Below are 22,234 nucleotides of genomic sequence, written 5' to 3'. Positions count from 1 at the left end.
GAAAATTCAAACTATGTGTGAGCTTCCCAGTAGAACAATATTATACATAAATCCATGTTCAGTATAATAAATATTTTTGCATCTGTGAATGATGTATATTACGTGATGAATTATGATTAGCATATATATTGATACTTTTTAATGTATATTTGTGTTTATTTAAATATATATATATATATATATATACATACACACTCCAGATTTCTCAAAATATAAAATGTATGTGACTTATAAACACTCTGTAAATTCATTCATGTTCATGTATATGGATTTATAATCAACTTTTCTGAAGATAATTCTCAGAAATATTCATCCACCTGAAATACATATTTGTTTCCAAGTACTTAAAACTAATTTCAATCAATCGTGTTTACAAATCCTAATATTTCTACAGTAACTGACCCAGTTTAACATCAATGCCAGTAGATTCCTATGGGACATGATGTCTATATTGACCTTCATTTTAATCCAACACTGGTACATTACTATTTCTTCAGTTTTTGCACATCATAGGATATGTATTTCTTCCACAAGTTCACAAATATATAGGAATTTGTTTCACTTTCAAACACTTCTTGCTTCAGAACACATGTATTCCTCCATGTTACTTGACTGGTCTTTTCATGAGACTTCTTTCCAAATACATTATTTTCAATTTCCATAATCAATTTTGAAGCTAAACTCACACACTCTTCATGATGAACTATAATATTAATATTAACATTAGATGTATAACTGGTTGGAAAGAATAATTGTATATCAATATAAGATTTCCTCTATATGTTCACGATTCAATTGAATCCATTATTTAAAGTTGGAACCAGTTATGTTTTTTATTCACAGTATTGTCTATTAATGCATTATCTCTATATTAATAGATACAGTCTACTCCTCTTTGTCCCTTCAATACTAATTTATACGTCTTCAAAATATTGCTCCCAGAAATGGTAAAAGAAATACTCATGTCACCTTATCTATATATAGATTTTATCACAGGAATATTCTGGACACAAAAAGCGAAGGTCACACTCATGATTGTATCAAAGCCTAAATGCCAAGGGAGCGTGGATTACTAAAAAGAACCATGTCCAGGTTGCCTAATGCTCTCAAATGTAAATCAAATTGGTGACTACATATTTGTTTCTTCCTAATATTATATATTCAACCTCAACCATGTTGAAAATGTCTAATCCTATCACTCACTTCATACTTTGCCTGATTTCGTAATATCTTTATTGATACCTGCTTTCATACATATTTCCCCCAGTTCATCATTGTGACTGACACTTCACATATGCTGACATTTACATTCACTCTCTACCCAAAACCCTATTGCTAAAGAACTTTTAGTACAAATCCTATACTCACTCTTCTTTCTAAATCTACTGACTATCTTCCTAATGCTACTGACTATAGTTTTTTGACTTGATGTTCTCTTCGACAATCAATAATCTAAGGTATAAGGTCCTATGCCATTGTATATCAATTTATCTGAGACACATGTGCAGAACATAATTCAAACCTAAGTATCCCACTCAAGGGCCCAGTTCCCTTCTGGCTTCAAATCTTACCTAGATTTCTGTTTTTATACTTATATTTTACCTATATATTCTTGTAAATATCACAGGCTCCCAATACCATTATTCATCCAGCAGAAAGATTCCTAATGCAAATCAAACATGTTATTAACCCTAAACATACACTTTTCCCTCAATCTAACTTTACAGAAGAGGAGGGACAGAGTTGGTCTTACAATACAGGAATGTAGGGGATCTTCCACCTGCTGAGAACATCAAAGGTATATGCAGAAATTATCCCCTGAGATGATGTAGGAAGCTATGAAGGACCTGAGAGAGCAAAAGACATCTTCCATGGCAAACTATCTGGTCAGGATGAAAGGATGTGTCTGAATCAGCCTCTACCTTCTTAATGTAGAGAAGATGGACCAAACCAGGCCTGTGTGGAGAGCTGTTCTCAGGTACCTATGGTTGGTATACCATTCTAACTGTGAAAGTGTGACAGGAAATAGGGACAGCCTCCATCTCATGGGACCCTTAGAAGTAACTGTTAGGACAAAGTGGTTGCCAAGTCAGTGACTCATTCAGTTCCTGAAGGAAATGACCTCACCTCACTGCCTTGGTGATGGAACTCTCTGGACGTTTGATCCTGGAAGACAGGCACCAAGAGCCAGTCACAGTCCCAGTGGTCTCACTTGTTTTGATTTACCAAGAACAGAGTCAGTCTTTCTTAGTACCTACTGATGTGATGATGGCCAAATGACAGGAAAGCTCTGAAGAGGATCTTTTCCTGGGAAAGCAGGTAGTGGCTCACCCATGGCTCCTAACAACTTCAAAGTGTTGGCCAAGGAGACCAGATCTGATACAGGACAGGCCATTTTGGGGGAACATACAATGGCCCACCATTCCGAGGACACTCTGGATTGTCACAGACTTATTTGAACAAAGGAGGTGCCTTTGAGTGTGTGTGTGTGGGTTTGTGGTTTTGTCTCATGTTCTGAGAATAGGTAGGAAAGGCTCTTTGTTTGGATTGGTGTGGACTGTTTCCAGTAAGTCGTTTGACAAGGCGAGTGCTTCTATGTCTGTGTATCCCACTCTGTCCGTGGTTGTAGACATTAGAAAAGAGAATGCATCAATGGATGTGTCCTGTCTAGTAGAAAGCTTCCAAGCATTCATCCTGCCCAATTTACAAATGGAGTGCAGCTTGTCTTATTGAAGGGCAACATCTGCTCTCAGTAGTTTCTGTTTTCTTCCTGAATTCTGGAAACTCTCCAGAATAGCCTCATGGTTTTGTGTTCAAGATATGTACCACCTCCAAGCTCTGTGATATGGTGATGTACAGGATAGCTGAAGGGAATGTCGAGCATCTAAGAAAACTCAGATATCAGTGGGACCAGGAAAGTCTCAGTTGAGAAACCCTTCTTTGGGCCTTTTGCTTACCTATTGTTCTGTTGCCCTGAATTTCAGGAAGGTCTTTACCTCAGGACACTAAATTGTGAAGCCTGAAGAAAACAGTTTTCAAATGGAAATTAATGGGCATCACCTGTGGCTCTTTGCTTAATTGCTTTGGAAGTGGATGTTTCTGAAACAGCCTCTTGGCCCTGTGTGAGGCTGTGGTTAGATACTCAGCACCTTATACATCCCACGTGTTCATCCAAAACCAAAATGGCCAAAAGAGCAGTCTTTGTGGATGAAGTCTCTCCCTACCTCTGTAAGGTTCCTGACCTCTATCAAGTGAGAATAGGGTGCCTTTGGGTCAAATGAGTTCTTCAAAGCCCTTCAGAGGCTAGCCCATAGATGATTCCAATGATTCCAATTCACATGAAGAATCTAAACCCCACAGTCAGCAGTCCTCAAATTGGAGAAGCAGAGCAGTATTAACGGCAGGCCTATTTTATCAGTCATGGTTCACAGGAAGGTGTTCAGGCCACCCCAATGTTAAGCAAATGAGGGGAAAGGGAGCTTATTTTGGACACTGTCTTGGGCTGTGCCCCTCATGGAAACCTCCAGCCAGAGGTTAAAATGAGTGTCTACATGGAAGAAGATGACGGCCATGTGGAAGTGTTCCGGTTTTAATTGTGGTTATTAGTGTGGTTGTTGGAAAATATGACTGGCTCCACCTGGTCTTGAACTCTAGTGTGATTCCCCTTAGAGACTGAGTTCTGGAACTGATCTCAGAGAAGTATTGCCATGAGTTTTTTGGGGATTTTAGGAGGCCATGCATGAGAGTCACCCTTGGAAACTGAGATCTGTGCCCAGGAAGGCTTTCCACAGAGCACAGGGAATCTCAGCCAGGTTATCACATAATTTTTTTCTGAAAGAATTAGCAGCCATAGTTGAGAGTCAAAACATGCAAGGATTTTACATTGTAGACCTCAATGGGCCTGGCTTCATGTGACCATTTGGCAACTCTTTGGGAAGCCTTGCCTGTGAGAGTCCTCCAGAGATTTCATTGAAATGGGCTTCCTCGCCATTTAATGGTTACTGAATTAAATGAAACCCTCAGTGCCTCCAACTTCAACCTTGAAAAATGGGCTCGATAAATACCATGAAATTTTTGAAATTCCCATGACCAGGTGGCACTGGAAAACCATTGGAGATCCTGTTGCTGATCATGAGTGTACCAGAAAGTGCCTTGATTGACTGGGTTTCACAAAAATGGTGTAGAACAGAGATGCCAGTAACTTGGAACCTGCTGAGTAGTGGGCCCACAGCAAAGGTGGGTAGGTGTGAGATAAAACATCTCTGGTGGTTTCATGTGGATCGGCCATTGGCTTTCAAATGGCTTGTGACTGACATGATGCAGCCAGCAGACCCTTATATGTAAAGGAACCTTGTTATATGGATAGGTTTCTGGGCAATGTTCAGAATCAGGTTCATATGGTCAAGGGGGCAAGCTATGTTGGACATAAGCCTGGTTGGTGCATTCTCCTGGAGACCCTGTCCCACCACACGTGACAGAACTCCCTCCAGCACTGTGTCCCAGTTGAACTCCTTGTATTTCATGAAGCAAATACCAAACTCCCAGTGCAGCAGCAAGAATCACCACGAGAAGTAGAGTATGACCAAATGGCTTCACAGTCCACACGGAGAGACACTTACCCCCATTTGCCACAGTTTACCCACAAAGTGAAAATTCGGCATTGCTGCCTCATTTTCATTGGAAAATAAGATACCATGTCCTCCAGGTCACATAGATGTTGACCCAGTTTTGATGCTCTCACTACATAGGATGCTAAAGCTACCGACAACAACATACATTTCAAGTGTCCCAACTCAGAGGCAGTATCTCAAGAAGTCTTTAGGCCTGCAGAGCTCCATGTTGTGGAGTGTTTACCTTGTCTTTTACTTTTGGAAACTCATCTACCACCTCCAAGGTTGTGAACTCCTGAGCATATTCCATTCCGGGTATGTATTCACAGATTTTCTAACTCTTATCCTCTAATTGTGTATTTCTTCCAGCGAGGGTAATATCAAGGGATTGTTTTTAATGTGAGTGGGAAGATTTTTGTGTAGCACATATTTGCAAACACATTGGGTTTACTTTCCTATTTTTCATTCGAAATACTGAATCTTTGACACTAACCCATACCCTACTAGACTCTGACTACTAATCCTTAAATGATGGAGAATAGTAACCCAAACAGAATACAAATACCAGCAATTCAGAGAAGGCATGGTATGTAGTTGGACATCCCTTTTGCATTTTATTGTGTAGGAGTTATAAATATAGTTAATGTTTATTGACATAGATCTCCATGTGTTTTTAAAATTAACAAATATGTGAATTCCTCTCTCCCTTTTTCTGTAGCCTATTAAGCACATGTATTTTTATATGCACAAATAGAATCCTACCTTGTATCACATGTACATTCTTCTGAGGTGGCTGACATGGCAGATAAAAATTGTGAGAAGAGATCACTCCTTCTAACCTCTGTTGGAACAGAAAATTCAACCTATGGGTGAGTTTCCTAGTTGACCAACATTATGCATAAATCCATTTTCAGTAAAATGTATATTTTTGGATAAGTGGATGTTATATATTTAATGATGAATTTCGATTGGCATATATATTGCTACTTTTTAATGTCTCTGTGTGTGTGTTTGTGTGTGTGTGTGTGTATATATATATATATATATATATATATATATATATATATATACTTTCCAGATTTTTCAAAATACGAAATATATGTGTCTTATTATACACTTCCTAAAATTATTCATATTCATGTATGAGGATTTATAATGAACTTTTCACAAGATTATTCTCAGAAATATTCATCCACCTGAAATACATATTTGTTTCCTAATACTGAAAACTAACTTCAGTGAATGGTGCATACAAATCATAGTATTTTGACATTGCAAGATGGCCGCAAATAGAGAGCATCATACCCAGTGTACCGCGCCACTGTGCATTTGACTAATGACTAAGAACGACAAAAAACTATCTTGTTAGGAACTTACAGCAAAATGGGGGTGCATTGAAACCTAGAAGAAGGATTTCTAGCACTGAGGTCCGGTAAATTAGTCTCAAACACGAGCCAACTCTGCGACCGGAGATCCTGTCTGACTGATCTGCGCGACCCGTCCAGTGGCTACAGATGGCGGGGCACCACCGAGATACGATCAAAAAGCACGGAGAAACGTTGATGCAGATTCTGTGGAATTCTGCCAGTAGAGTCCCCACTGAGCCCTGGGCTGAGTTCAGGGTTTCAGATGGGGAAGGAAGTGGTACAGTTCTAACCCCCACAATGGAAACTCCACAAAGGAAACCAACGGCCACCATCTTGGTGATCTGAAGTAACGACAGCCACTCTCCTACAGATTGCAACAATAAAACAGGTGCTGTTACTCAGCTTATTTCCGATACTTCGGGGAATTTGCATCAAATCTCTCCTAGGCTTTCTGGGGGAGAGATTATCAGAGCGAGCCTGCATAAAGATAGGGGAAAACTAGAGGCACCTGACTTTCAACTCCCCCTCCCATCAGCGGTGAAAAAAACCTGTCTAGCCAGTGCTGAGGGAGGAGCTAGTGGAAAAAAAAAATCAAAACAATAGAGTGCCGGGGTTCCAAATAGCCAAATGTGCAATCAGAGATCCGGGCTGATTGAATTATGCAGTCAGGCCTGCTGTTACAGATGGCGGGGCACCACCGAGAAGTGACCTGCAAGCAGGGAGAAATGTTGCTGCGGATTCTGTGGAATCCTGCCGGCTGAGCTCCCACTGATCCCCGGGCTGATTTCGGGAATTCAGACAGGGAAGAAAGTGGTATAGTTCATTCCCCACAAAAGAAATTCCACCAAGGAAACCAGCGGCCATCATCTTTTAGATCTGAAGTAACCACCGCCCCTCTCCAATAGATTGCAACAGTAAAACAGGTGTGTGTTACTCAGCTCATCTCTCATACAGCGGGGAATTCGCATAAAATGTCTCCTAGGCTTTCCGGGAGAGGGATTATCAGAGCAAGCCTGCATAAAGATGCCAGAAAAACTAGAGACACCTGACTTTCGACTCCCCCTACCATCAGTGGCGATAACAAAACGTGTATAGCCAGTGCTGGGGGAGGGTCAAGGGGAAAAAATTAAAACAATAGAGTGTCTGGGTTCCCAATAGACACCCTCCACACCCAACAAACGGCAGGCCCAGAGTACAGTTTGAACTGCCGAGGGGCATCACTCAGGGGAAATCTGGTCTAGAAAAATAAACCAGGACAAGCAGGAGAAACCAAAGGACTAGAAGCCAGGCCCTTGTGACTGGGCGGCTGGAGACCGCAGGCCCGCAGGTGACATTCCACCCACTGCCTGAGTGACTGGGCGGCAGAGGAATGCCCACCCGCCTGCAACCGAGCGTGAGACTGGGTGGCTAGAGATTGCCAACCCACCGGCGAAAGCCCACCTGCTGCCCGCGTGACTGGGCGGCTGGAGACCGCCTGCCCGCTGGCGACCAACCGCGCAATTGGGCGGCTGGAGACCACCCGCCTGCCAGTGACCCGGAGCTGAAACAAACCAGAGACAGTCAAGTCCCACCTCCCAATTCGGACACCTCGGCAAGGAGCCTGGGGCCCGCCAAAGTAGAGAGGTGACATCACTGGAGCTCGGCCTTCGGAATTACTTCCAAGCGGAATCCACTTTAGCAGGCATAGTTTACCAACACAAAGGAGAGACAACAGAGATATACAACACCAAAACAAATCTAAAGAAATAGCAGAAACACAGCAATCAAATAGAGCTGGAATGTAACGTGAACATCATGAAAAAACAAGGGAAAAAAAGGAGTACAAACAATGTAGGACAACTTAATTCTACAGGAGGACCTTGAAGCATCAGAAACAGGGATAGGAAAAGAACTCAAGGCATACCGAACTCAGATGGAAAGGAATATTAGAGAAGACATGAGGCAGCAAGTCCAAGCAATAAAAGTATATTTTGAAAATGAATTAAACAAACAAATTCAAATGGCAAAGAATGAGCTTTACCAGGAGATAGAGATCTTAAAAGGAAATATTAAACAGTAATCCTAGAAATGCAGGAAGATATAAACCAAATTAAAAACTCAAACGAGAATATTACAAATAGACTAGATCAAGTAGAAGTCAGAACATCAGATAATGAAGACAATGTTTATCAACTTGAAAAGAATATAGTCAACACAGAAAAGATGCTTAAATCCCACCAGGAATCTATTCAAAAGATATGGGATGTCATAAAAAAAAAAGAAACAAATTTAAGAGTCATCAGGATAGAAGAAGGCATAGAGATTCAAACGAAAGGAATGGACAACATATTTAAGTAATAATACTATAAAAATCCCCAGAGATGAACGATGGATTGGATTGCCAATTCCTGGAAGCCTACAGGACCCCAAACATTCAAAACCAAAATAGACCAACTCCAAGACATATAATTATGAAGATAGCCAACATACAGAACAAGGAGAGAATATTAAAAGCTATAAGAGAAAAGAGGCAGATTACATTCAGGGGTAAACCAATTAGGTTACCAACTGATTTTTCATCACATTCTTTGAAAGTGAGAAGATCCTGGAACAATGTAATTCAAATGCTGAAAAAAAAAGAATTCCAACCAAGAATACCATATAAAGCAAAATTAAGCTTCAGATTTGACAATGAAATTAAAGTCTTTCACAATAAACAAAAGCTAGAACTATTCTCAGCCAGAAAACCAGCACTGCAAAGCATTTTGTGCAAAATACTACAAGAAGAAGAGTTAAAAAATAGTGCCCAAAACTAACAGTGGGAAGTATCTCAGTAAAGCAGGAGAAAAGTAACCAAAAATGTAAAAACTATCCAAACTAAAATATAATAAATAAATAAACATGACTGGAAGTACAAATCATATTTCAATTGTAACCTTAAATGTTAATGGCCTAAATTCACCAATCAAGAGACATGTGCTAGTAACCTGGATGAAAAAATCAAATCCAACAATATTCTGCCTTCAGTAGACTCATATGATAGGAAAAGACATACACAAGCTGAAGGTAAAAGGTTGGGAAAAATCATAACACTCACATGGCCCTCGGAAGCAAGAAGGATTTGCCATACTCATATGGAATAAAATCAACTTCAAACCTAAGTTAATCAAAAGGGATAAAGAATGACACTATATTCTGTTAAAAGGAATCATCCACCCACAAGAAAAAAACAATTATCAATTTGTATGCACCAAGCAATGGAGGTTCAACGTTCATAAAACAAACTCTCCTCAAGTTCAAGAGTCAAATAGACTACAACACAATAATTATGGGTGACTTCAACACACCACTCTCGGCATTAGAGAGATCCTCTAGACAAAAACTGAATAAAGAAACTATAGAACTCAACAGCACAATCAATAACCTAGACTTAACCAACATATATAGAATATATCAACCATCATCAAGTGGATACATGTTCTTCTCAGCAGCACATGGATCCTACTCAAAGATACACCATATATTATGCCATAGGGTAATTCTTAGTAAGTATAAAGGCATGGAGATTATACCGTGCACCATATCTGATCATAATGGAATGAAACTGGAAATCAATGAGAAAAGAAGGAAGGAAAAATTATACATCACATGGAAAATGAACAACATGCTACTGAATGATCAATGGGTTACAGAAGACATAAAGAAGGAGATAAAAAAATTCTTAGAGACAAATGACAATACAGACACAACATACCGGAATCTATGGGACACAATGAAAGCAGTTTTAAGAGGGAAATTCATTTCTTGGAGTTCTTTCCTCAAAAAAAGAAAAAAACAACAAATAAATGAACTTAAACTACACCACAAAAACCTAGAAAAGGAAGAGCAAAACAACAGCAAATGTAGTAGAAGACAAGAAATAATTAAATTTAGAGCAGAAATCAACGAAATTGAAACAAAAAAAAAGTTGAAAAAATTGATAAAACTAAAAGTTGGTTCTTTGAAAAAATAAATAAGATCGACAGGCCCTTAGCCACGCTAAGGAAGAGAAGAAGAAAGAGAATTCAAATTACAAACATATGGGATAAAAAAGGCAATATCAAAACAGACACTACAGAAATACAGAAGATAAATAGAAAGTATTTTGAAACACTATATTCCAATAAAATAGAATATTGTGAAGATATTGATAAATTTCTGAAGTCATACGATCTGCCCAGATTGAGTCAGGAAGACACAAACAATTTAAACAGGCCAATAACAAAGGAAGAAATAGAAGAAGCAATCAAAAGACTACCAACCAAAAAAAAGGCCTGGACCGGATGGGAATACAGCGGATTTCTACAAAACCTTCAAAGAAGAATTAAAACCAATATTTTTCAAGCTTTTTGAAGAAATAGAAAAAGAAGGAGCTCTTCCAAATTCATTCTATGAGGCCAACATCACCCTGATCCCGAAACCAGACAAAGACACTTCAAAGAAAGAATACTACAGACCAATATCTCTAATGAACTTGGATGCAAAAATTCTCAATAAAATCCTGACAAATCGAATACAAAAGCATATCAAAATAATTGTGCACCATCATCAAGGAGGATTCATCCCTGTGATGCAAGGATGGTTCAATATACGAACACCAATAAATGCCATTCACCACATCAATAGACTTAAAGACAAGAACCATATGATCATCTCGATAGATGCAGAAAAAGCATTTGACAAAGTTGTGCATCCCTTTATGTTCAAAACACTATAAAAACTAGGGATAACAGGAACTTACCTCAACATTGTAAAAGCTATATATGCTAAACCTCAGGCTAGCATCATCCTAAATGGAGAAAAACTGAAGGCATTCCTTCTAAAATCTGGAACAAGACAGGGATGCCCTATATCACCACTTCTATTCAATTTAGTTCTTGAAATACTAGCCAGAGCAATTAAACAGACAAAAGAAATTAAAGGCATAAAAATAGGAAAAGAAGAATTTAAAGTATCACTATTTGCAGATGACATGATAATAAATTTAACAGACACAAAAAGGTCTACAAAGAAATGGCTAGAGTTAATAAATGAATTCAGAAAAGTGGCAAGATATATAATTAACACGCATAAATCAAATGCATTCCTGTATAACAGCAAAAAAACTTCTGAAATGGAAATGAGGAAAACCACTCTATTCACAACATCCTCAAATAAAATAAGATAATTGGGAATCAACCTAACAAAAGAGGTGAAAGATTTATATAATGAAAACTACAGAACTCTAAAGAGAGAGATAGAAGAAGATCTCAGAAGATGGAAACATGTGCCCTGTTCATGAATAGGCAGAACTAACATCATAAAAATGGTAATATTACGCAAAATTCTCTACAGGTTTAATGCAATGCCAATCAAAATTCCAACGGCATTTCTTGTAGAAATAGATAAATCAATCATGAAATTCATATCGAAAAATAAAAGACCCAGAATAGCAAAAGCAACTCTAAGCAGGAAGTGTGAATCTGGAGGTATAGCGATACCAGAGTTCAAACTTTACTACAAAGCAATAGTAACAAAAACAGCATGGAACTGGTACCGAAAAATGCAGGTGGACCAGTGGTACAGAAGAGAGGACACAGAAACCAATCCACAAAATTACAACTTTCTTATATTTGATAAAGGGGCTAAAAGCATGCAATGGAGGAAGGATAGCATCTTCAACAAATGGTGCTGGGAAAATTGGAAATCCATATGCAACAAAATGAAACTGAATCCCGTTCTCTCGCCATGCACAAAATTTAACTCAAAATGGATCAAGGATCTAGATATAGAATCAGAGACACTGCGTTTCATAGAAGAAAAACTTGGCTACAATCTACATACTGTGGGGTCGGGCTCCAAATTTCTTAATAGGACGCCCATAGCCCAAGAGTTATTAACAAGAATAAAAAAATGGGACTTACTTATACTAAAAAGTTTTTTTTCTCTGCAAGAGAAACAATAAGGGAAGTAAATAGAGAGCCTACATCCTCGGAACAAATTTTTACCCCTCACACTTCAGATAGATCCCTAATATCCAGAATATACAAAAAATTCAAAAAAAATTATCAATAAGATAACAAATAACCTAATCAACAAATGGGCCAAGGACCTGAAAAGACACTTCACAGAGGAGGACATACAATCAATCAACAAGTACATGAAAAAATGCTCACCATATCTAGCAGTCAGAGAAATGCAAATCAAACCCACCCTAAGATACCATCTCACTCCAGTATGATTGGCAGCCATTATGAAGTCAAACAACAACAAGTGTTTACGAGGATGTGGGGAAAAGGGGACACTTGTACACCGCTGGTGGGACTGCAAATTGGTGAGGCCAACATGGAAAGCAGTATGGGGATTCCTGGGAAAGCTAGGAATGGATTCACCATTTGAACCAGCTATCGCCCTTCTCGGACTATTCCCTGAGGATCTTAAAAGATTGTACTAAAGGGATACTGCCACATCAATGATCATAGTGGCACAATTCACAATAGCTAGACTGTGTAACCAACCTAGATGCAATTCAATAGATGAATGGATAAAAAAATGTGGCATCTATACACGATGGATGCAGCACTAAAAAATGACAAAATCATAAAATTTGCTGGGAAATGGATGGCATTAGAGCAGATTATGCTAAGAGAAGCTAGCCAATCCTTAAAAAAACAAATGCCAAATGTCTTCTTTGATAAAAAGAGAGTAACTAAGAATAGAACAGGGAGGAAGAGCATGAGGAAAAGATTAATATTAAACAAAGACGAGTGGGAGAGAGAAAGGGAGAGAGAAGGGAAAGCATATGGAAATGGTAGGAGACCCTCATTGTTACACAAAATTACATATAAGACGTTGTGAGGGGAAAGGCGGGAACAAGAGAGAGAAGTGAAAAATAGCAGATGAGGAAGAGAGGAAAGATAGGATGAAAGGGGAGGGGGGATAGTAGGGGATAATAAAGGTAGCAGAGGACAACAGTCACTAATATGACATTATGTAAAAATGTGAATGTGTAACTGATGTGATTCTGCAACTCGTATTTGGGGAAAATTGGGAGTTCATAACCCATTTGAGTCAAATGTATGAAAGATGATATATCATGAGCTTTGTAATGTTTTGAAAAACCAATAAAAATAAATAAACAAACATTTAAAATTGAGTGGGAAGAAATCAGCTAAAAAGGAGTTGAGATGCATTCATTTTGATAAGCAGAAAGTTTGTTTTGTGTAGTTGTAAATATCACAAATTTATTTTACCAGAAAACTGGCTTTTGAAAATGAACATATATTGAGATTAAAGGATAATCTACCTACCTTCATGAAAAATTCATATCATTTCCTATATTTTTCATATTTCATTTTTTTCGTGAATATTTTGTCATGGACCAGGTCTAGTCTTAGGCTACCTCATCTGACAAGTTCGTACAATGTGTTGGATTGTTCTTTTCATCTTTTATTTGATAGTTTCTAGCTGATAATGTGTATTTTTCCTTATCTTTATTTGGACATACATACCCAACTATATCTTTGCATTTTATGTTTTACTGGGGAAGAGACTCATCAAAAGCTCTTTATTATATGTATCAACAATGAAACATTTAGAGCATGCAATTATTCTTAATTTTGCATGAAAATATCTTTCTACCATTTTTCTAATAAAGACGTAGAATTATTAATACTGTCCCTACTGTAATAAGTAACTACTTACAAGAAGAATTAAACAATTGACTTTATATCAGTCATGAATATGAAAATTAATAAAATAAGTATTTGGCAATAAATATGCAATTGATAGAAATTAAAATCATGAGAAAGCCATTTAAAATGTCAGTGCATATGGTCCTTAAATAATAGGTTGTTCAAATGAAATTTCAATAATTCATAAGAGTTAATATGCCATATTACAGCTTAATGTAATATAAAAACTTAAATGATAAGTATTGATAAATAAGAATGATACCTGTTTAATTAAATATGTTTATTTGATTTTCACTGTAAGTTGTTAATTCTGGAAGACTTGAAATTTAAGAAAGACTTGGTCTATATTATTTCTAACAGGCTAATCAAAGTACTTTTAAATATATATGTATATATATAACATATGTAATACATATGCATGAATATAGATACATATGTATAATAAATGTATTGTAATATATCTATTGGTTATTATAATTATTAAATTTTCTCAAGAAAAAAGAATGACTATAAAAAAACTTTCTTAAATATAAATTTCATAGCATATTACTGTTTGTAATGACATGAGAGAAAAACTCCTATGGAGGGAAAATGAAAAAGGAAGAGAGAGAAGGGGGAAAATGAGGAAGAAAGTGAGTAAAGAAGAGGGAGAGGAGTGTTTGATTATAAGATAAATGTGGAGGGTCTGGGTGTCTGGCTCAGTGGTAACATGCTTGGCGAGCATGTGTGAGGCACTGGGTTATATTCTCAGCACCACATATAAATAAATAAAATAAGGTCGATCAACAACTGAAAAAATAAAAAAAAATAAAAAAGTAGAAATATTACCAAAATTCCAAGTTTTTATGAATGCTAAATAAAAAAAAATGTTACATAGCCTTATGTAATTTCTAGACTCCCCAAAATAGTCATTTAATGATAGATTACTAGTGCGATAATTAAAAATCCATTGCTCTTTCTTCGACATTCTGTGGCATGCTAGTGCTAAAATAAATTGTATTATAACACCAAAAAAATTCTAATATTTCTACAGTAACTGACCCAGTTTAACATAAATGCAAGAAGATTCCTATGGGATATAATTGTATTTTGACGTTCATTTTTATTCAACACTGGTACATTACTATTTGTCCAGTTAATGCACATCATAGTATGTATATTTCATTCACAATTTAGCAAATTTATACGCATTTGTTTTACTTTCAATCACTTCCTGCTTCAGAACACATGTATTCCTCCACGTTTCTTGACTGCTCCTTTCATGAGACTTTTTTCCAAAGACATTATTTTTGATTTCCATTATCATTTTTGAAGCAAAACTCACACACCCCTCATGATAAACCGTAACCCTAATATTACCATTAGATGTAAAACTGGTGAGAATGAATGTTTGTATATCAATATAAGATTTCAAATATCAATTCAATCCATTGTTTAAAGTGGAACCAGTTATTTTATTTATTTACAGTATGGTCTATTCATGGATTATCTCTATATTGATAGACACAGGGTACACCTCTGTGTACCCCCAATAATAATTTGTATATCTTAAAAATTTTGCTCCCAGAAATGGTGGAAGAAATACTCATGTCAACTGATCTACATATACATTTTATCACAGTAATATTCTGGACACAAAATACAAATGTCACACTTAGGATTGTCCCAAAGCCTAAATGGAAAGTGAATATGGATTACTAAAAACATCCATGTCTTGGATGCCTAATTCTCTCAAATGTCAATCCTATTGGTGAGTACATATTTGTTTCTTCCCAAGATTATATATTCAACCTCAACCATGTTGAAAATGTCTAATCCTATCACTCACTTTATATTTTGTCTGATTTCCTAATGTCTCTATTGATATCTCTTTTCCTACATATTTTCCCCAGTTCATCATAGTGACTGATTCTTCACATGTGCTGACATTTACATTCACTCTTTATCCGAAACCCTATTGCTAAAGAACTTTTTGTCCAAATACTATACTCACTCTTTTTTCTAAACCTACCGACTATCTACCTAATCCTACCGACTATCCCTTTTTGACTGGATGATCTCTTCAACAATCAATCATCCAAGGTACAAGGTCCTATGCCATTGTATATTGATTTATCTGAGACATCTGTGCAGAACATATTTCAAAGCTAAGTATCCCAATCACGGGCCCAATGCCTTTCTGGTCTTCAAATCTTACCTAGATTTCAGTTTTCATAATTATATTTCACCTGTATATTCTTATAAATATTGCAGGTTCCCAATACCATTATTCATCCAGCAGAATGATTCCTAACACAAATCGAACATGTTATTAATCCTAACTATACACTGTTCCCTCAATCCAACTTTACAGAAGAGCAGAGACAGAGTTGGTCTTACAATACAGGGGTGTAGGGGATCTTCCACCTGTTGACAACCTCAAAGGTCCATGCAGATATGATCCCTGGAGAAGATGTAGGCAGCTATGAAAGGCCTGAGAGAGCAAAAGTCATCTTCCATGGCAAACAACCCGGTCAGGTTAAAAGCATGTGTCTGAATCATCCTCTCTCTTCTTAATGTAGGGAAGATTGACCAAACTAGGCCTGTGTGGAGAGCTGTTCCCAGGTGCCTATGGTTTCTATACCATTCGAACTTGTGAAAGTGTCACAGGAAGTAGGGGCATCCTCCATATTATGAGACCCTAGGAAGCAAATGTTAGGACAAAGTGGTTGCAAAGGCAGTGACCACATTCAGTTCCTGAAGGAAGTGACCTCACCTCACATCCTTGTTGATGGAACTCTCCGAATTTGGGTTCCAGGAAGCCAGGCATCCAGACCCAGTCCAAGCTCCAGTCACAGTGGTCTCACTTGTTTGGATTTACCGAGGACAGAGTCAGTCTTTTGTGGTACCTAGTGATGTGAGGATGGCCAAATGCCAGGAAAGTTCTGAAGAGGGGCCCTTCCAGAGAAAGAAGGTAGAGTCTCACTGCTGTCTCCTGACAACTTCACAGAGTTGACCCAGGAGACCAGATGTGAGACAGGACAGGCCATTTCTGGGGAACATAGTATTGCCCTCCAGTCAGAGGACACTCTGGATAGTTTCAGACCTACTTGGGGGAAGGAGGTGACTTCGTGGGTGTTTGAGTGGGTTTGTGGTTTTTTTCTCATGTTCTGAGAATAGTTAGGAAAGGGGGTTTGTTTGGTTTGGAGTGAACTGTTTCTAGTTAGTCCTTTGACAAGGCGAGTGTTTCAATGTCTGTGTATCCCACTGTGTCCATGGTTGTAGACATTAGAAAAGAGAATGCCTCAATGGGTGTCTCCTGTCAAAGAGAAAACTTCCAAGCATTCATCCTGCCCATTTTATAAATGAACTGTGGCTTGCCTTATCATTGGGCAACACCTATTATTTTTTTACGTTCCTGTATCCTTCCTGAATTCTGGCCCCTCTCCAAAATAGGCTCATGGTTTTGTGTACAAGATATGTAACACTTCCAAGCTCTGTGACATGGCCATGTACTGGATAGCTGAAGGGAATGGCAAGCATCTCAGAAAACTCTGATATCAGTGTGACCAGTAAAGTCTCAGTGGAGAAACCCTGCTTTGGGCCTTTTGATTACCTATTGTTATGTTGCCCTGAATATCAGGAACGTCTTTTCCTCAGGCTACTCCTTCCTGAAGCCTGAAGAAAACAGTTTTCACATGGAAATGAATGGGCATTACCTTTGTGTTTTACAATAAAACCTTCAAAGAGATTAGGCTCTCATTAACTTAAAAATACTTTTAAATTTTATCTAAGTGTAAAAAGTAACATGTAACTGTACATAACTTTTTGATAACAAGTCCAATTATACAACACAAATGATACACATAAATCTCCAACATGTTTTTACTTTAAGCCTAGAATTACCATACAACCTTAGAACATTTCTGTTTTCATACTTATATTTCACCTCTATAGTCTTATAAATATCGCAGGTTCCCAATAACATTATTCATACAGCAGAACAATTCCTAACCCAAATCGAACATGTTATTAACCCTAACCATACACTGTACCCTCAATCTAACTTTACAGAAGAGCAGGGAAAGAGTTGGTCTTACAATACAGGAATTTAGGGGATCTTCCACCCGCTGAGAACCTCAAACGTCCATGCAGAAATGATCCCTGTAGAAGATGTAGGCAGCTATGAAGGACCTGAGAGAGTAAGAGTCACCTTCCATGGCCAACAACCTGGTCAGGATGAAGGGTTGTGTCTGAATCTGCCTCTCTCTTCTTAATGTAGAGAAGATGGACCAAAACAGGCCAGTGTGGAGAGCTGTTCTGGAGTGCCTATGGATGATATACCATTCTAACTTGTGAAAGTGTCACAGGAAGTAGGGGCAGCCTCCATCTCATGGGGCCTTTGGAAGCAACTATTAGGACAATGTGTTTGCCAAGGCAGTGACCTCATTCAGTTCCTGAAGGAAGTGACCTCACCTCACTTCCTTGGTGTTCGAAATCTCTGAACATGTGGTCCAGGAAGCCAGGCACCCAGAGCCAGTCCCAGTCCCAGTGATCACACTTGTTTGGATTTACCAAGGACAGAGTCAGTCTTTCTTGGTACCTACTGATATGAGGATGGCCAAATGCCAGTAAAGCTCTGAAGAGGGCCCTTTCCTGAGAAACCAGGTTGTGGCTCACCGCTGGCTCCTGTCAACTTCACAGAGTTGGACAAGGAGAACAGATCTGAGACAGAACAGGCCATTTCATAGAAACATAGTATGGCCCACCAGTCAGAGGACACTCCAGATAGTCACAGACCTACTTGGGGGAAGGAGGTGCATTTGTGGGTGTGGGTGTGGGTTTGTGGTTTTGTCTCATGTTCTGAGAATAGGTAAGAATGGCAGTTTGTTTGGTTTGGAGTTAATTGATTCTAGTAAGTCGTTTGAAAAGGCGAGTGTTTCTAGGTCTGTGTATCCCACTGTGTCCGTGGTTGTAGACATTAGAAAAGAGAATGCTTCAATGGATGTCTCCTGTCTAGTAGAAAGCTTCCCCGGATTCATACTTCCCATTTATGAATGGACTGTGGCTTGCATTATCGATGGGCAACCCCTGATATCTTCCTAAGTTCCTGTTTTCTTTCTGAATTCTGGCCACTTTCCAGAATGGGCTCATGGTTTTGTGTCCAAGATGTGTACCACCACCAAGCTCTGTGACATGGCCATGTACTGGATAGCTGAAGGGAATGGCGAGCATCTCAGAAAACTCAGATATCAGTGTAATCAGGAAAGTCTCAGTGGAGAAATACTGCTTTGGTTACCTATTGTTCTGTTGCCCTCAATGTCAGGAAGGTCTTTGCCTCTGGCCACCCCTTTGGGAAGCCTAAAGAAAACAGTTTTCAAATGGAAATCAATGGGCATCACCTGTGACTCTTTGCTTAATTGCATTGGAAAGGGATATGAATGAATTAGGCTCTAGGTCCTGTGTTAGGCTTTGGCTTAGATTCTCAGCACATGATGGATGTAAAGAAAATCCCATGTTTGCATCCAAAACTAAATTGGCCAAAAGAGCAGTCATTATGGAAGAAGTCTCTCGCCTTCCCCTGTAAGGTTCCTGACCTCCATCAAGTGAGAATAGAAACCTTTGGATCAAATGAGTTCTTCAAAGCCCTTTAGAGGCTATCCCATAGGTGCTTGGGTTTTCTCCAGAATCCAAATCACATAAAGAATCTATACCTGACAGTCAGTAGGCCTTAAATTGGAGGAGCAAAGCAATATTAACAGCAGGCCTATTTGATCACTCCTGGTTCCCCGGACGAGTGTCCAGGCCACCCTGACTTTAGGCAAATGAGGGGCAATGGAGGTTATTTTGGACACTGTCTTGGGCTGTGCCCCTCATGGAAACCTCAAGCCAGAGGTAATAATGAGTGTCCATATGGAAGAAGATGAGGGCCATTTGGGAGTGTTTTGGTTTTAATTGTGGTCATGTGGCCGTTGGAATAGATGACTGGGTCCACCTTGGCTTGAACTGTGTTGTGATTCCCCTTAGAGACTGAGTTGTGGACCTCACCTCAGAGAAGTATTGCCATGAATTGTGTTGGGATTTAAGGAGGATTCACATGAGAGTCACCCTTGTAAAATGAAATCTAGGCCCAGGGTGGCTGTTCACAGAGCACTGGGAATCTCAGCCAGGTTACCACATGATTTTTTTCTGAAAGACTTGGCAGCCATATATGAGAGTCAAAACACACATGGATGTCACAATGTAGATCCCAATGGGCCTGGATTTATGTGATCATTTGGCCACTGTTTGGGAAGCCTTACCTGTGAGACTTCTCCAGAGATTTCATTGAAATGAGCTTCCTAACAATTTAATAGTTCCAGAATGAAATGAAACACATAGTGCCTCCAACTTCAACCTTGAAAAATGGCTAGATAAATACCAAGAAATTTTTAAACTTCCCATGACCAGGTGGCACTGGAAAATCTTTGGATATCCTGTGGCTGATCATGAGATTACAAGACAGTGCTTTGATTGACTGGTTTTCATGAAAATGGTTCAGAACAGAGATACCAGGAAGTTGGAGCCTGCTGAGGAGTGGGCCTACAGCAGTGGTGGGCAGGTGTGTAATAAAACAACTGTGGTGGGGCCATGTGGATCTTCCATTGGCTTCCAAATGGCTTGTGACTGACATGGTGCAGCCAGCAGACCCTTGTATGTAAAGGCATCTTGTTATATGGACAGGATTCAGGGCAATGTTTAGAATCAGGTTGCTATGGTCAAGGGGGCAAGTCATGTGGGATATAAGCCTGGTTGGTGCATTCTCCTGCAGACCCTGACCTACCAAAAGTGACAGAACTCACTCACGCACCGGGTAACAGTTGAATTCTTTGTATATCATGAAGCAAATACCAAAATCCCAGTGCAGCAGCAAGAAACACCACGAAAAGTGGAGGATGACCAAATGGCCTCACAGTCCACATGTGAATACACTTATCCCCCAGTTGCCACAGTTTACCTACAAAAGAGAATTCAGCACTGCTGCCACATATTCAGTGGAAAATAAGAAACCATGTCCTCGAGGTAACATAGATGCAGACATAGCTTTGATTGTCTCACTACAATGGAAGCTAAATCTTCCGACAACAACATATATTTTAGTGCCCAAACTCAGAGTCAGTTTCTCAAGAAGGATTTAGGGAACCAGAGCTCCATGTTTGTGGACTGTTTTCCCTGTCCCTTACTTTTGAAATCTCCTCTACCGTCTTCAAGGTTGTGAACTCCTGAGCATTTTCCATTCCAGATATTTATTTACAGATTTTCTAACTCTTCTCCTCTAATTGTGCCTTAGTCTAGGTGATTGTAATGTCAAGGCATCCCTTTCTCTGTAGCCTATTCAGCACATGTATTTTTACATGCAATTATAGAATCTTACCTGATACCACACGTACATTCTTGTGAGGTGACTGACTTGGCAGATACAAATTGTAAAAGATCACTCCTCCTAAACGCTGTTGGAACTGAAAATTCAATCTATGAGTGAGCTTCCTTGTTTAACAACATTATACATAAATCCATATTCAATAAAATAAATATATTTGGATCTGTAGATGACATATATTTCATGGTGAATTTCAGTTGGAATATATTATGCTATTTTTAATGTCTGTGTGTTTGTGTGTGTATATATATATATATATATATATATATATATATATATATACACACACTCTCCAGATTTTTCAAAATATGAAATATATGTCTTGTTATACACTCCCTAAACTCATTCATATTCAAGTATGTGTATTTATAATCAAATTTTCACAAGAGTATTCTCAAAATTATTCATTCACCTGAAATACATATTTGTTTCCTAGTACTGAAAACTATCTTCAGTGAATGGTGCATACAAATCCTAATATTTCCACAGTAACTGAACCAGTTTAACATCAATGCAAGTAGATTCCTATGGGACATGTTGTGCATTTTGACATTTATTTTATTCAACACTGGTACATTACTATTTCTTCAATTTATGCTCATCATAGCAAACATATTTCATCCAAAAGTTTGCAAATTTATAGGCATTTTGTTCACTTTCAATCACTTTATTCTACAGAACACATGTATTCCTCCATGTTTTTGATGGGTCTTTTCATGAGACTTCTTTCCAAACACATTATTTTCGATTTCCATGATCACTTTTGAAGCAAAACTCAAAGACACTTCGTGATAAAAAAATAACCCTAATATTACCATTAGATGTATTGCTGGTTGGAATGAATGATGGTATATCGATATCAGATTTCTTATATATTTTCAGATATGAATTCAATCTATTATTTAAAGTGGGACCAGTTATATTATTTATTAACAATGTGGTCTATTCATGCACTATCTCTATATTCATAGACATAGTGTACACCTCTTTGTACCACCAATACTAATTTATAGGACTTCAAAACATTGCTCCCAGAAATGCTGGAAGAAATACTCATGTCACGCGATCTACATATACATTTTATCACAGTAATATTCTGGACACAAAATGAAAAGGTCACACTTATGATTGTACCAAAGCCTAAAAGGAAAGTGAACAGGGATTACT

This window comes from Callospermophilus lateralis, chromosome 12, assembly GCF_048772815.1.
Source record: "Callospermophilus lateralis isolate mCalLat2 chromosome 12, mCalLat2.hap1, whole genome shotgun sequence".
Classification (NCBI taxonomy): domain Eukaryota; kingdom Metazoa; phylum Chordata; class Mammalia; order Rodentia; family Sciuridae; genus Callospermophilus; species Callospermophilus lateralis.
This window is presented reverse-complemented; position numbering follows the sequence as displayed.